The sequence below is a fragment of the Saccostrea cucullata genome, unplaced genomic scaffold (assembly GCF_032062105.1).
Source record: "Saccostrea cucullata isolate Sc308-1 unplaced genomic scaffold, CSIRO_AGI_Scuc_v1 ctg5775, whole genome shotgun sequence".
Lineage (NCBI taxonomy): Eukaryota > Metazoa > Mollusca > Bivalvia > Ostreida > Ostreidae > Saccostrea > Saccostrea cuccullata.
Window position 1 is genome coordinate 33,829 of NW_026940863.1, and position 11,471 is coordinate 45,299.

The 11,471-nt window shown below is 33.8% G+C and overlaps 1 long non-coding RNA gene across 1 annotated transcript; it reads right to left on the reverse strand.

The window, feature by feature from the left end:
- Positions 1–1,954: 1,954 nt before the first annotated feature.
- On the reverse strand, positions 1,955–8,125 carry LOC134256483 (uncharacterized). The gene is made up of 3 exons (XR_009989732.1): positions 8,022–8,125; positions 5,515–5,676; positions 1,955–2,164 (listed from the first exon to the last, which is right to left on the reverse strand). It is a non-coding gene; the product is annotated as an uncharacterized LOC134256483 (long non-coding RNA).
- Positions 8,126–11,471: the final 3,346 nt, after the last annotated feature.

Genomic DNA, 11,471 nt, shown 5'->3' on the forward strand with positions numbered 1-11,471 from the left:
CAGGTGACCTGAAATGCGTTGTGCACTCTCCTTGTGTTATTATTATACGTATTACGTATTTTTTTTTATTTAATAGAAATTTCGGTATAATTGAGGTACGCGAACTCCTGTGGTTGAGTGAGATAGACCAGAAAATAATATGGCATAAAAGGAGTACCAATCTGGAAATATGACGTCATTAATATGATGGAATCCGGCACTTTAAAATAGAAAAAAAATGACTCATTTCAAGGGTAAATTTCCACTAGAAAATAGTGTCCACAGCCGTCGCCCACTTTACATTTTGGATATGTTGTATAAAATGCAATGAAAAATCACACATCTCTTTGTGGGCGATGACTGTGGACAATATTAGCCCCCAACCTCCGCCCTGTACTGAAAATTGATGTCTTCTGCAACTTTTTTTAGAGAATACGGGAAAAAAACACACGTTTATGACGTCACAATTAGCATTTATAAATGCATGTGAGAAAAATAATTTTATGATTTTTCTGGAATTTCAATGATTCAGATAGCATGATTTTTCATATTTTACTTAATAACCAGAAGTCTCTGTCGAGACTGAATCTCTACTGGTTTGTACTTAAAGCAAAGGAAGAGAAAAGTTCTTAAGCAGTTGGGAATTGAAACTTTACCACAACAATAAAAAAAGAATAATGATCCTTGATTAAGTTTCTTTATGTTCTTAGTATAGTCTACTTGCATGCCACATTATATTATATTCAGACTTAAACTGTATTTGGAGTAGCATTCTGAGAGTATTTAACAGAAATTTCTATTTTTAGTAACCAAAGCAATAATGTTCATAAAAGTCAAAAACTGATACATGTATATAGAATTTTGTATCTTAGTGTAGTCTTCTTGTGTGCCAAGTTATATTGAAATCAGACCAAAACTGTAAGAGGAGTAGCATTTTGAAAGAATTTCACAGAAATTTCTATTTTTAGTAACCACAGCAACACCGTTCATCGAAATCAAAAACTGATAGACAGAATTATGTATCTTAGTGTAGTCTACTTGCGTGCCAATTTATACTGAAATCAGACCAAAACTGTAGGAGGAGTAGCATTTTGAAAGAATTTCACAGAAAATTCTACTTTTAGTAACCAGGGCAACACTGTTCATTGAAATCAAAAACTGATATACAGAATTATGTATCTTAGTGTAGTCTACTTGTGTGCCAAGTTATATTGAAATCAAACCAAAACTGTAGGAGGAATAGCATTTTTAAAAATTGTTTACAGACAGACAGACCGACGGACGACGTACGCATTACTATCGCATAAGCTCTTCTGGTCTCTGACCAGTAGAGCTAAAAATTGGAATGCAAATATCTTGTTACTTAAGAGGGAGTTCTTTAACAGAAAAAATAAAATAACATTTTACATGGTTTTTTTCCACACTTTAATTGAAAGCTCTAATTGTTACATAAAGGTGCCTCTGTGGTGTTGTAATTGCTTTTGTTGTTGTTGTTGTTGTTAGGTTTGGAGTTGGTGTTTTAACTGTTGTATTTGCTGTATGGTTTCTTGTTGTAGGGTTTGTTGTTGTGGAGGTTATTGAAGTTTTAGGATATGTTGTTGCTGATATTGTAACATGTTTTGGTGTTTTCCTTTGGGCTAAGGTAATTGTAGTTGAAGCTATAGGAAGAGAAATGTACAGATACTTGAGCCATGATAAGTTCGCTGAAAATTAATGTCAGCGCAATGCTAATTCAAAAGACAACTAATAAACCAAACATTTTAATTAATAAAAAAAAACGCCTCAAATTCTTGTGAAAAATATAGCATATACTAGCTTTAAAACAGTGTTCCATGGTTATTTAATTTTAACACCAATTCCCACTTTCATGCTACTGTTGGATAATTGTGTTTTCTGAATAAAAGTTTGCATCAACAGTAACTGTTATCAACAGTTAAGTTATTTATTTTTACTAACATTTCAATCTTGAAAAGAGAACTCGGAGAATCAACATTTAAATGGAAATTAATGTAACCTGGACAAGACTGGGTGTTGCAAGATTCTGTATGAACCGACACTCCCCGACACGTTTTTCCTCCGTGAGATGGTGAAGGGTTGTTACATTTTCTGGTCCGTATGCTTACTCCCCCTCCACAAGAAACAGTACAGCGAGAAGGGTTTTGCCAACTGGACCAAGCACCATTTACTATAAATTAATTTTTAAGTTCAAGGAAGGATGGTAATAAATTGCAAAGTAGGTTTCGCAACATAAATCATGAATAATATTATTGGTTTTTCTATTTCCATAAATGAAAATCAATGATCTAAATTAGTAAATAAATCCGTGCATTATATAAACTGTTTAGAATATTTAGATAATAAAATTCTGAATTGTCATGTCTCATCATAAAGTTCTTTTCTCACCGTGAAGCGAAGTAAAATTGATCAGAAGATAAATAGAGTAAATGCGTCTATTACCGGACATTCGGGGATCTTCGGACATTTTTTTTTCTCTCCATTTATTACGCTAGTTTATCATTCCTCACGCTTCCGAACGATTTATAGCTAGTTTCATTTCAAATCCGTTCTTTTACATAATGCGTGTGCTTTGTTTACCGTGTTGTGATTCGTCAAAGTGTCACACGTGATTTTTTTTTCTACTTTCACATTTGCCGCCTGACAAAATAAACAAGATCGCGACAAATTAGTCATGTAACCACCCTTTCAGCGGTAAAATAGCACCGCCCAACCAGTTCTTAAATAAAAAAAAAAAAAGAGGGAAATTGATTTTTCTTTAATAGAATGCAAATACTCCATGTTTTTTCATCGATTTGTTGATTAAAATATAAGAAAAATACTGTCCGATTAACCCCAATATTAAATTAATGTTCTGTTTTGTTGCAAGGGTTATTTCGGACAGTTTTTTGACATGTAAAGAGAAGATATTTCTAAACAGAAAAAATATTATTTCAATGAAATAATTTAGTAAAATATGTTTAAAAATAATTGGAAGGATGAACAAAAATTTCATTTAGTTTAATAAAATGTGTATTTAAATAACATGTAGATATACGAGACAGGGAGAGAGATTTAAACCGGAAACATAACGGAACTTTTAAAAACAAAAATGCTATAATCTTATTTGAAAAACACCAAGATACGAGAAAGGAATAGGGAGTTCCTCCTCATTTTTTTTGGAATATTCTTTTGCTTCAAACTTAAATATGAAATTTATTATTTATTAGCCCCCCCCCCCCATCTCTGTAAATATTTAGGATGTTTTGTGATCGATTCCATCCATAACGTATATGTAATTGTGCCTAACCGAACACCCTTCTTGGTTTTTACAGTCACTCCTTAAAGTTTTTGACTCCTTCTAAGGCTTCTTTTGTAGCCCCCTCCCCATGACATTTTTCAAATTAAAAAAAAATATTATACAAAAAAGTGAAAGAGAGAGATGTATTTTATTTTATATCATCAAAACGCAGATCATTTTTCTTACTTCTCATTTACAAAAATATGCCACGTCGGGGAAAAAGCATTAGAAGTCAGTATGACACTGGGGCTTTGCAAGCCGCGGTAAATGCTGTAAAGGACGGTAAATTGCCCTTACGAAATGCCGCAAAATTCTTGAAAGTTCCAAAGTCTACAATTACCAGTCATGTAAATGTGACTGTTGCAGACGGAAGAAGACCGGGAAAACAGCCCGTTTTCCCCAAAGAAGTAGAAAATGAGATGCTGGTAAAATGGGATTTGGGATAACAAGAGCACAACATGCTTTCAAAATAGGACATTTGGCTAATATAATGAAAGTGAGAGTGAAAACCCCATTTAGAAACGGGATCCCAGGAAAAGACTGGGTGGCTGGATATCGAGATATATATTTTCGCACCCCAATCCCACTCAGCAATGTAAGAGCTAGAAGGCTGAATCACGAAGTGACAAATAAATATTTCTCTGGCTTAAGGTTTCGTCAAAGGTCAACATGTCTAAGAAATTATTTTTACACTAGCTCCAAAACTATGTGTGGTATAAAGTCAAAATGTTTACAGTTTATAAATATATCATTTATTAATAGAAAATATCGCTTGATAACATATATTTTTAAAAAGATATTTTCTGAAAAAAATTGTATCAGAAAATGTGCATATTTAAAGAGAAATGCACCTGCTTAATTCCGTCCTTTTGTGAAAACCATCATTGCAGAAATAATAAATGTTTATCATTGAAGGGCAAGTTGGACGTGAATGGTCTTTGATAGGCTGTTATTGAAAGCATGACATGTATAAAGACAACACCCCTGTAAAACCCGCCATTTGCAATGTATTTTCGCTTTCGAGTCCTAACATTTGGACAAAATAAACAGGGAAAATAACTTTCCAGAGGCTATCCAAGTCCAACTTGCCCTTCATTGATAAACATCTTTTGTTTCTGCAATGATGGTTTTCACTAAAAGCACGGAATTTATTAGGCGCATTTTCTGAAAAATATGCATTTTAAAAAAGATTTTTTTCTCAATATTTTTTCCAAGTATTTTTTATCAAGTGGTACTTTCTATCTGTTAATCAATGAAAAATTTTTAAACTGTAAAAGTTTTAACTTTAAACCTCACATAGCTTTGGACAACATGTTGGAGTTATTATATGTTGCCCTTTGACGAAACCTTAAATGACACCCTTTCACAGCTGAATGTACATACATGTACTTACCCGTAACGAATTTGGAATATTAAAGAAACAAATGCCTCTATGACTCACAAGCCATCTAGAGTTTTGGCTGATAATGTGGTATCTGTTTTAGCTTGCGTAAATGCTGCAGGTCAGGACATCCCCCATGGGTATTGTAAAAGGACTGACAGAAAAATCGCTTAATGCGTATAACGTCTCAGGAGCCTTTCAGAATGCAAGTACACATATCAGAAGAAGGCATAGATGGAGGATGTCTTAGGTGTGACTAAAACACTGAAGCCCAGAGAGACCAGTGATTATTATCTTAGACAGTCACAGTTCGTATGAGACTTTTGGGCTTATTACAGTGGTGCGGGAAAAATTACTCTCTTTGCATTGCCCCCTCATACCACTCAATACCTTAATCCTTTGCACTCGGAGGAAAGGGAACTGGCCAAGAGACAAATCATGGTTTGTAGTGAGAGGCAATGTCCCGCGTTGTCCGATAATAGACGCATTTACTCTACATCTACTATATGTTGATTTTTAGGTCACCTGAGTAATGTCGGGTCGGTCTAGTCTCGTTGTTGGTAGAAAATATTATTAAAAATTGAATTATATAGATCAAATGTAAGAATATATTTGGATAAAAGTTAAAAAATAAACAAATATGGAAGACATTCATTCTCCCTCTCTCAAAAATACTGAGTATACTCATTAAATCTTATTTTATATCCAATATGTCAACTTCTAGTAAGTTAGATTCTGGAAAAGACTGTAAGACAAAGCAATTATTTTTGTTATATCTTTCGTGTAGGATTATCAATAAAATAATTCAGAAAAGAAAACGAGATTTTTAGGCATATCATTTATACCTGAGAATTCATACCTGGACATAAGTGAGTGTTACAAGAGACAGTTTCCATTGATTTTCCATAGCATCCTTGTCCTCCAAGAAAAGGAATAGGACAGATACAGGTTCGGTATTTTGTTTTCATGCCCCCTCCACAAGATTTACTACACGGACTACTACTCCAAGAACTCCAGGAACCTATAAAAACCAATATTTTTAAACAGTTAGTAGAACAAGAAATCTGTGAGCCAATGCCCACTAGTAATACCCCCGCTCTGATGTGAATATACAATGAATATGTTAATATACACGCTAAGTTCAGTTACGGGTAGATGCACGGATAAATAGGAAATTGTCATCAGATTCACATAAAAACAAATCCAACCATATGGCATGCCTCAACAAAGTATGTGCTTAAATTTCAAGCATCTGTAATGATAAGCTGCTGAGAAAGCTGAAAAAATTGTTATGTACGAAACGGACAGATGCATGGATAAACAGAAAGTTGTCATCAAATAAGAACACAAATGAATCCCACCATATGGTATGCTTTAGCAAAGCGTGTACTAAAATTTCAAGCATCTGCGATAAGTAGTTAATGTGAAAACTGCGGCCAAGAGACGGACAGAGGCACGGATAAACAGGAAAATAATATCGGATTTAAACAAAAATGAATCCCACAAACTGCATGCCTAAGAGAAGATTGTGTTCAAATTTGAAGCATTTGCGATGAGTAGTTGCAGGGAAAACTGCGACCAAAATTTGTTATGTACGAGACGGACAGACGCACGGATAAACAGAAAGTTGACTTCATGATTTGAACAAAAATGAATCCCACCATATGGCATGCCTCAAAGAAGATTGTATTAAAGTTTCAAGCATCTGCGATGAGTAGTTGCTGAGAAAATTTGTTACGGACAGACACACAAACTCAGAAGACACACAAGGGTAAAACAGTATTATACCCCCCTCTCCTTTGGAGCGGGGGTATAATTATGCGTTTAATCTTTGGAATAGGTAAAGAACAAGGTACAATTTCAATACAAATATTACCTTGTGATTTAAAAAAAAAATGAAACTGATGTAAAAAAAAAAATTAAAACTCGTGCTTTCTGAATTATTGAAATTCCATGCAGAAGAATCATACAAATTATTTTTCTAACATGCATTTATAAATGCTTATTGTGACGTCAAAAACATGTGCATTTTTCCGCATTTTCTAAAAAAAAAAGTTGCAATACTGTAGTGAATATATAAAAGTGAACTAAGGTTAAGATTTAAAAGCAACAGGAGCGATCGAAAAAGACCCAAAACACAGCGTTAAATGCAGTTATCTATTAGTTTTAAAAGGTCAAAGGCTTCTTGAGATATTGCGTGGAAACGAAACGTTACAGACAGACAGGACTACAGACGGACAGACAGAACGAAATTATTATCCTCCACTTACAGAATAAAAAATGCGGAAAACTGAGTGAGAAGGGCTGACAGAGGGACAGCTAGACAGACGAACGGACAGACGCAGAGGAAACTTATATAGTCCTCCGATTTCACCCATAGGGGGCTGGTAATGGACTTTTGCGAGCAGCGCTGACTTTTACTGTTGACGGCTTACTTTTATACTTGGACAATGTATGGAAGCTCTTTTACGATATAAATGTTTACATGTAGCTCAAAGTTTACTTCAACGAAAATAACGGGTTATTTCAGTGCACATATAATTGATTGACTGATTTTCTGTTGTTTTACGTCCCTCTCGAGCATTGCCGGTGGTGAGATGCAAATTATTTCCTATACTCTGCATGCAGGGCCATTGAGCAGGGAAGGATCTATTATCGTGCCAGCACCTACTGCGACACGGGACCTCGGTTTATACGGTCGCATCCGAAGGACCGGTCTCCACGTCCCACAGTGAGAATCGAACCCGCGACGTAATCAATTCACATATCAGTTATCCTTGAAGAAAACGACAATCAGCTACCCTCAACTCCCGGCCTTTATATTTAAAGTGCCCCTTACATCATACGTATGACCATTAGAAATGTTTTCTTATCTATTATCAATGTTTAAATGTCCCAGTAAACAGTCAACTGTAAAAATCAGTGCTTCTCGCAAAAGTTCAATTAGAAAATGCAAATGAATGCTGAACAATCTTGATTTTTGCATGTTTGTTAATTTAATGTGACAGTTTTCTTTTAATTCTTAAAATTTGGATTATTTGGAAACAAACTTACGTCAACGAAGGTTATCAAATTAAGCAAAGTTTATCTTTTATGCATTTTTCCCAAAATGTTTTGTAAATTGTTTGATAATGTGTTCCGGTTTGTGTTTCACATTCAGTAAGTGAAAAATTTCAACAAACATGAGTGTAACACCGTAAAAAGTACAGCTTTGGTACACACTCAGAAAACACAACTGCACACGAGTTAACGCAACAGTCAACTGATTTATCTTTAAAACTCTAACGTCACAAAACGAAATAAAACTAATTTTTATGAATAGAAATTTTAAGGTTTACAAAACGCAAAGCATGAAGCAGTTTCTACCTGGTCTTGGAGGACAATGATAACCATTACACGGAGATTCCTCGTGACCATAATATGGACATACGGGTACTTCTTTGAATCCTATGCGACATCCTCTGTATCTGACATAGACGCCGGAACCACAGGCAGAAGAACAGCTACTCCAAGGCGACCAAGCATGCATTTGGTACCAAGGATCTATAGAAAAATTATAGACAAAGACTTGGACACATAAAGAAAAAAAAGAACAAATTTATAAACCAAAAAGAAACAAACATCAATAATCAGTTGAAAATCTGACATTGTCATTTTTTTTTTTATATTTTATAATAAAGAATTTGTTATAATTGGCTTAAATCTTAATTTATTAGACCTTCAAAAACAAAATTAAAAACTGCTTACGAAACTGCTTTTGAAATTCATCGCCAGCTTTTGCTGTAAAGTAATTTTAAAGATAATATATATAATTAACGACATGATAATCAACAAAGGAAAACAATCCTGAAATCTTTCGCATTTTTATCCTTCTTATGTTTAAAGCTATATATATATCTTCATAAATACATTTAAAAGCGAAAATATGTCCGTTCAAATATGACTTTTCTAAAACATATAGTTTAAAAACATTGATAAGTTATGACTTTTTAAAAATAAATTAAATAATTTTATAGTCTTTCATTCCTTTAAATGATTAAAATGCTTAAGATTTGCTTTTCTCACTTTCTAAAGACCACCAGATTCTAAATTGAGAGGAATTTCCAAAAATGAATAAAAACGTTCATCTTACCAAAAATTTGAAGAAAGAGAACATATATCAAAACCGAGAAGGCCGACATGGCAGTTAACGTGCCTTATCTGCAAAACAGATACGTTCTTTCATTATATTATATTGGATAGAGTCATTATTTCAGTCATCTTTGTTTTTATTGGTTACTTGGTGTGGATATTCCATAAGGCTGACTAGGAATTAATTCTATGTTTTACATAATCTACAAAATTGAAAACTTACGATGGCGGGAGAGAAAAAAATATCCAAACCAAAATTTGAAACACCCGAGTATTAAATATTTTTATGTAAATCAAAATACCGTTCATGTTTCTACATAATGTACGCTCATTATTTGTTTAACGACCATTTTCAGTAAATCTGTCCGTATAAATGATAGACTGATCTTAATACCTCAAACACAAGTTACTCCTGTCCTTTCCTTTGAAATGCATCTTTCCAGTAGATAAAAGTAAACAAGTTCGACAAAGTTAAAATACCAAAATACATATATATTTTGGTTTATTTTCTGTCAGTGTCCTTGAATTTGCACAAATGACCTTGGGTCAAAGTCATGACACATCGTCATAAGCAATCTTTGTGTAAAACAAGAACCCTCCAAGTTTATCCATAAGAAAGATGTGGACCAGGCACACAGGCACTTTTTTCTTTCAGTGACATTTTGCACAAATTACCTTTCAGTGACATTAAACAAACTTTGTATAAAACAAGAACCCTCCAAGTTAATTCATAAGAAAGATATGGATCGGACATGAATTATAAACTTTTTCTTTCAGTGACCTTGAATTTAAATGACCTTGGCTCAAGATCATAAAACACCCTCAGGTCATAAGCAATCTTTTTGTGAAGTAGTAGATTCAAGTTTTTTTTCATAAGAAAAATCTTGCACAAATGACCTTGGGTCAAGGTCATAACGCACCCTTAGGTCATGAGGGCAATCTTTGCGTGAAAGTTTATCATTGAGGAAGATGGACCGGACACGACAGATTTCCTTCAGTGACCTTGAACTTCCTCAAATGACCTTGGGTCAAGGTTATGACAAACCGTTAGTTCATGAGCAATCTTTGTGTGAAGCAGTAGATTCTAATCTTCCACGTGCACCGTAAGAAAGATATGGACCGGACACGTTTGCACAGACAGAAAGACAGACGGACAAGGTGATTCCTATATACGCCCCGAAACTTCGTTTGCAGGGGGTATGATGAAAGAAAAATTTACCACATAAATTGCGGCCATGAATGAGGCACCGGTTTGTTATGTATGTGCAATGTACATACAACTCAACGCATTTTTTTAAACTCGCATAGTTTTTCGCACAAATTAATGTCTTTTTCTGAATGATATTACCCAAGTGTGAAGAGTTACCGTTCTTTGTACAAAGATGCAAAAATATGATACAAAAAAAAAAATTAAAATATGGCATTTCTCTACAACTTTTAAAAAGTTTTATTTTACAATTTTACAAAATTTTAACTTTTTAAAGATATACAATTTTAAATATTCTGAATTTCTTTTTTTCCAAAATTTTAACTTTTCATATACAGATATTTATCAGTCTCATAATTGTAGTAAAACTTGTAAGTTACTCGAGTGAGATGTAGCAGTTGCATCCATAGCAGAAGCAATTGCGTCTATAGTCCTATGAACGCAGTTGCTGACTGCATGTTTATAGTGGGAAAGCAGTGAGTATGCAAATATATAAATTTGACTGATGCTGATGATTGAATATTGATCTGATTTGATATATGAATTTGATTGATGTTGATGATTGAAGATTGATTTGATTTTATATAGCAGGGGGCAAAATTGGCCACCTTCACTTGGTATTGATGGCGGATGTTCCATGAGATGAGATCTCATGGAACATTTGGCAGAATTTTTTCAAAGAATTCCATCTCCGGGGGCACTGTTTTTTTTTCCAGGTCCCTCGGGCCAAGATGGTAGTTCTACTGCTTGTGTATATGTTTGTGTGTATGCTGCCATATCTTTGTATGATCGGCGCATAATTTGTTATTGATATTAGTTGAATTATTTGCAATAAACGGCCACGACAAGCTCGCCAAACAATAAGTATAGTTTCTATGAATATCTAAAGGAATTACAGGTATGACCTTCCATGCTTCATGCACTATCTACGCATAGATTTACATGCATATTATAGGTACATTTCTATTTAGGTTGAATATTCACAGTCTCGAAATAATCGAATTTAAACAAAATAACAATTTTCAATATTTGAAAGGAATTCAAAATGGAGCAATAAATTGGACGGTTGAAGTTGTTTTTCGAATTACTACAGTAATAATAACTATTTTAATTATTAAATAGTTGATGTTTTATCCGAACCTAAATGAGATTTTTTTTAAAAAAACTATTCCACGGTTTCTAAGTTTATTTTTAACTTTCAGCTTGAAAATATAATTATATACTTCACCTAGAATATTTCGCCTTCGACAGATGTTCACTTTTAACAATGAAAGAAGCATTTGTTTTTACTTCTACTCAATAAACGATTAATTATTCGAATTATTACAAGGCAGAAAAACGAAATCATACAAAATATTTTAGAACTTTCGACTAAAGAGGTTCTTGTGTGACGAAGCCTTTGAAAGTGTTTTGAGAAGTGCACTTCATTATTTAGAAATGTCGTTCAAAGTACGTTCAGTCTTCACGAGGTCTGGAAT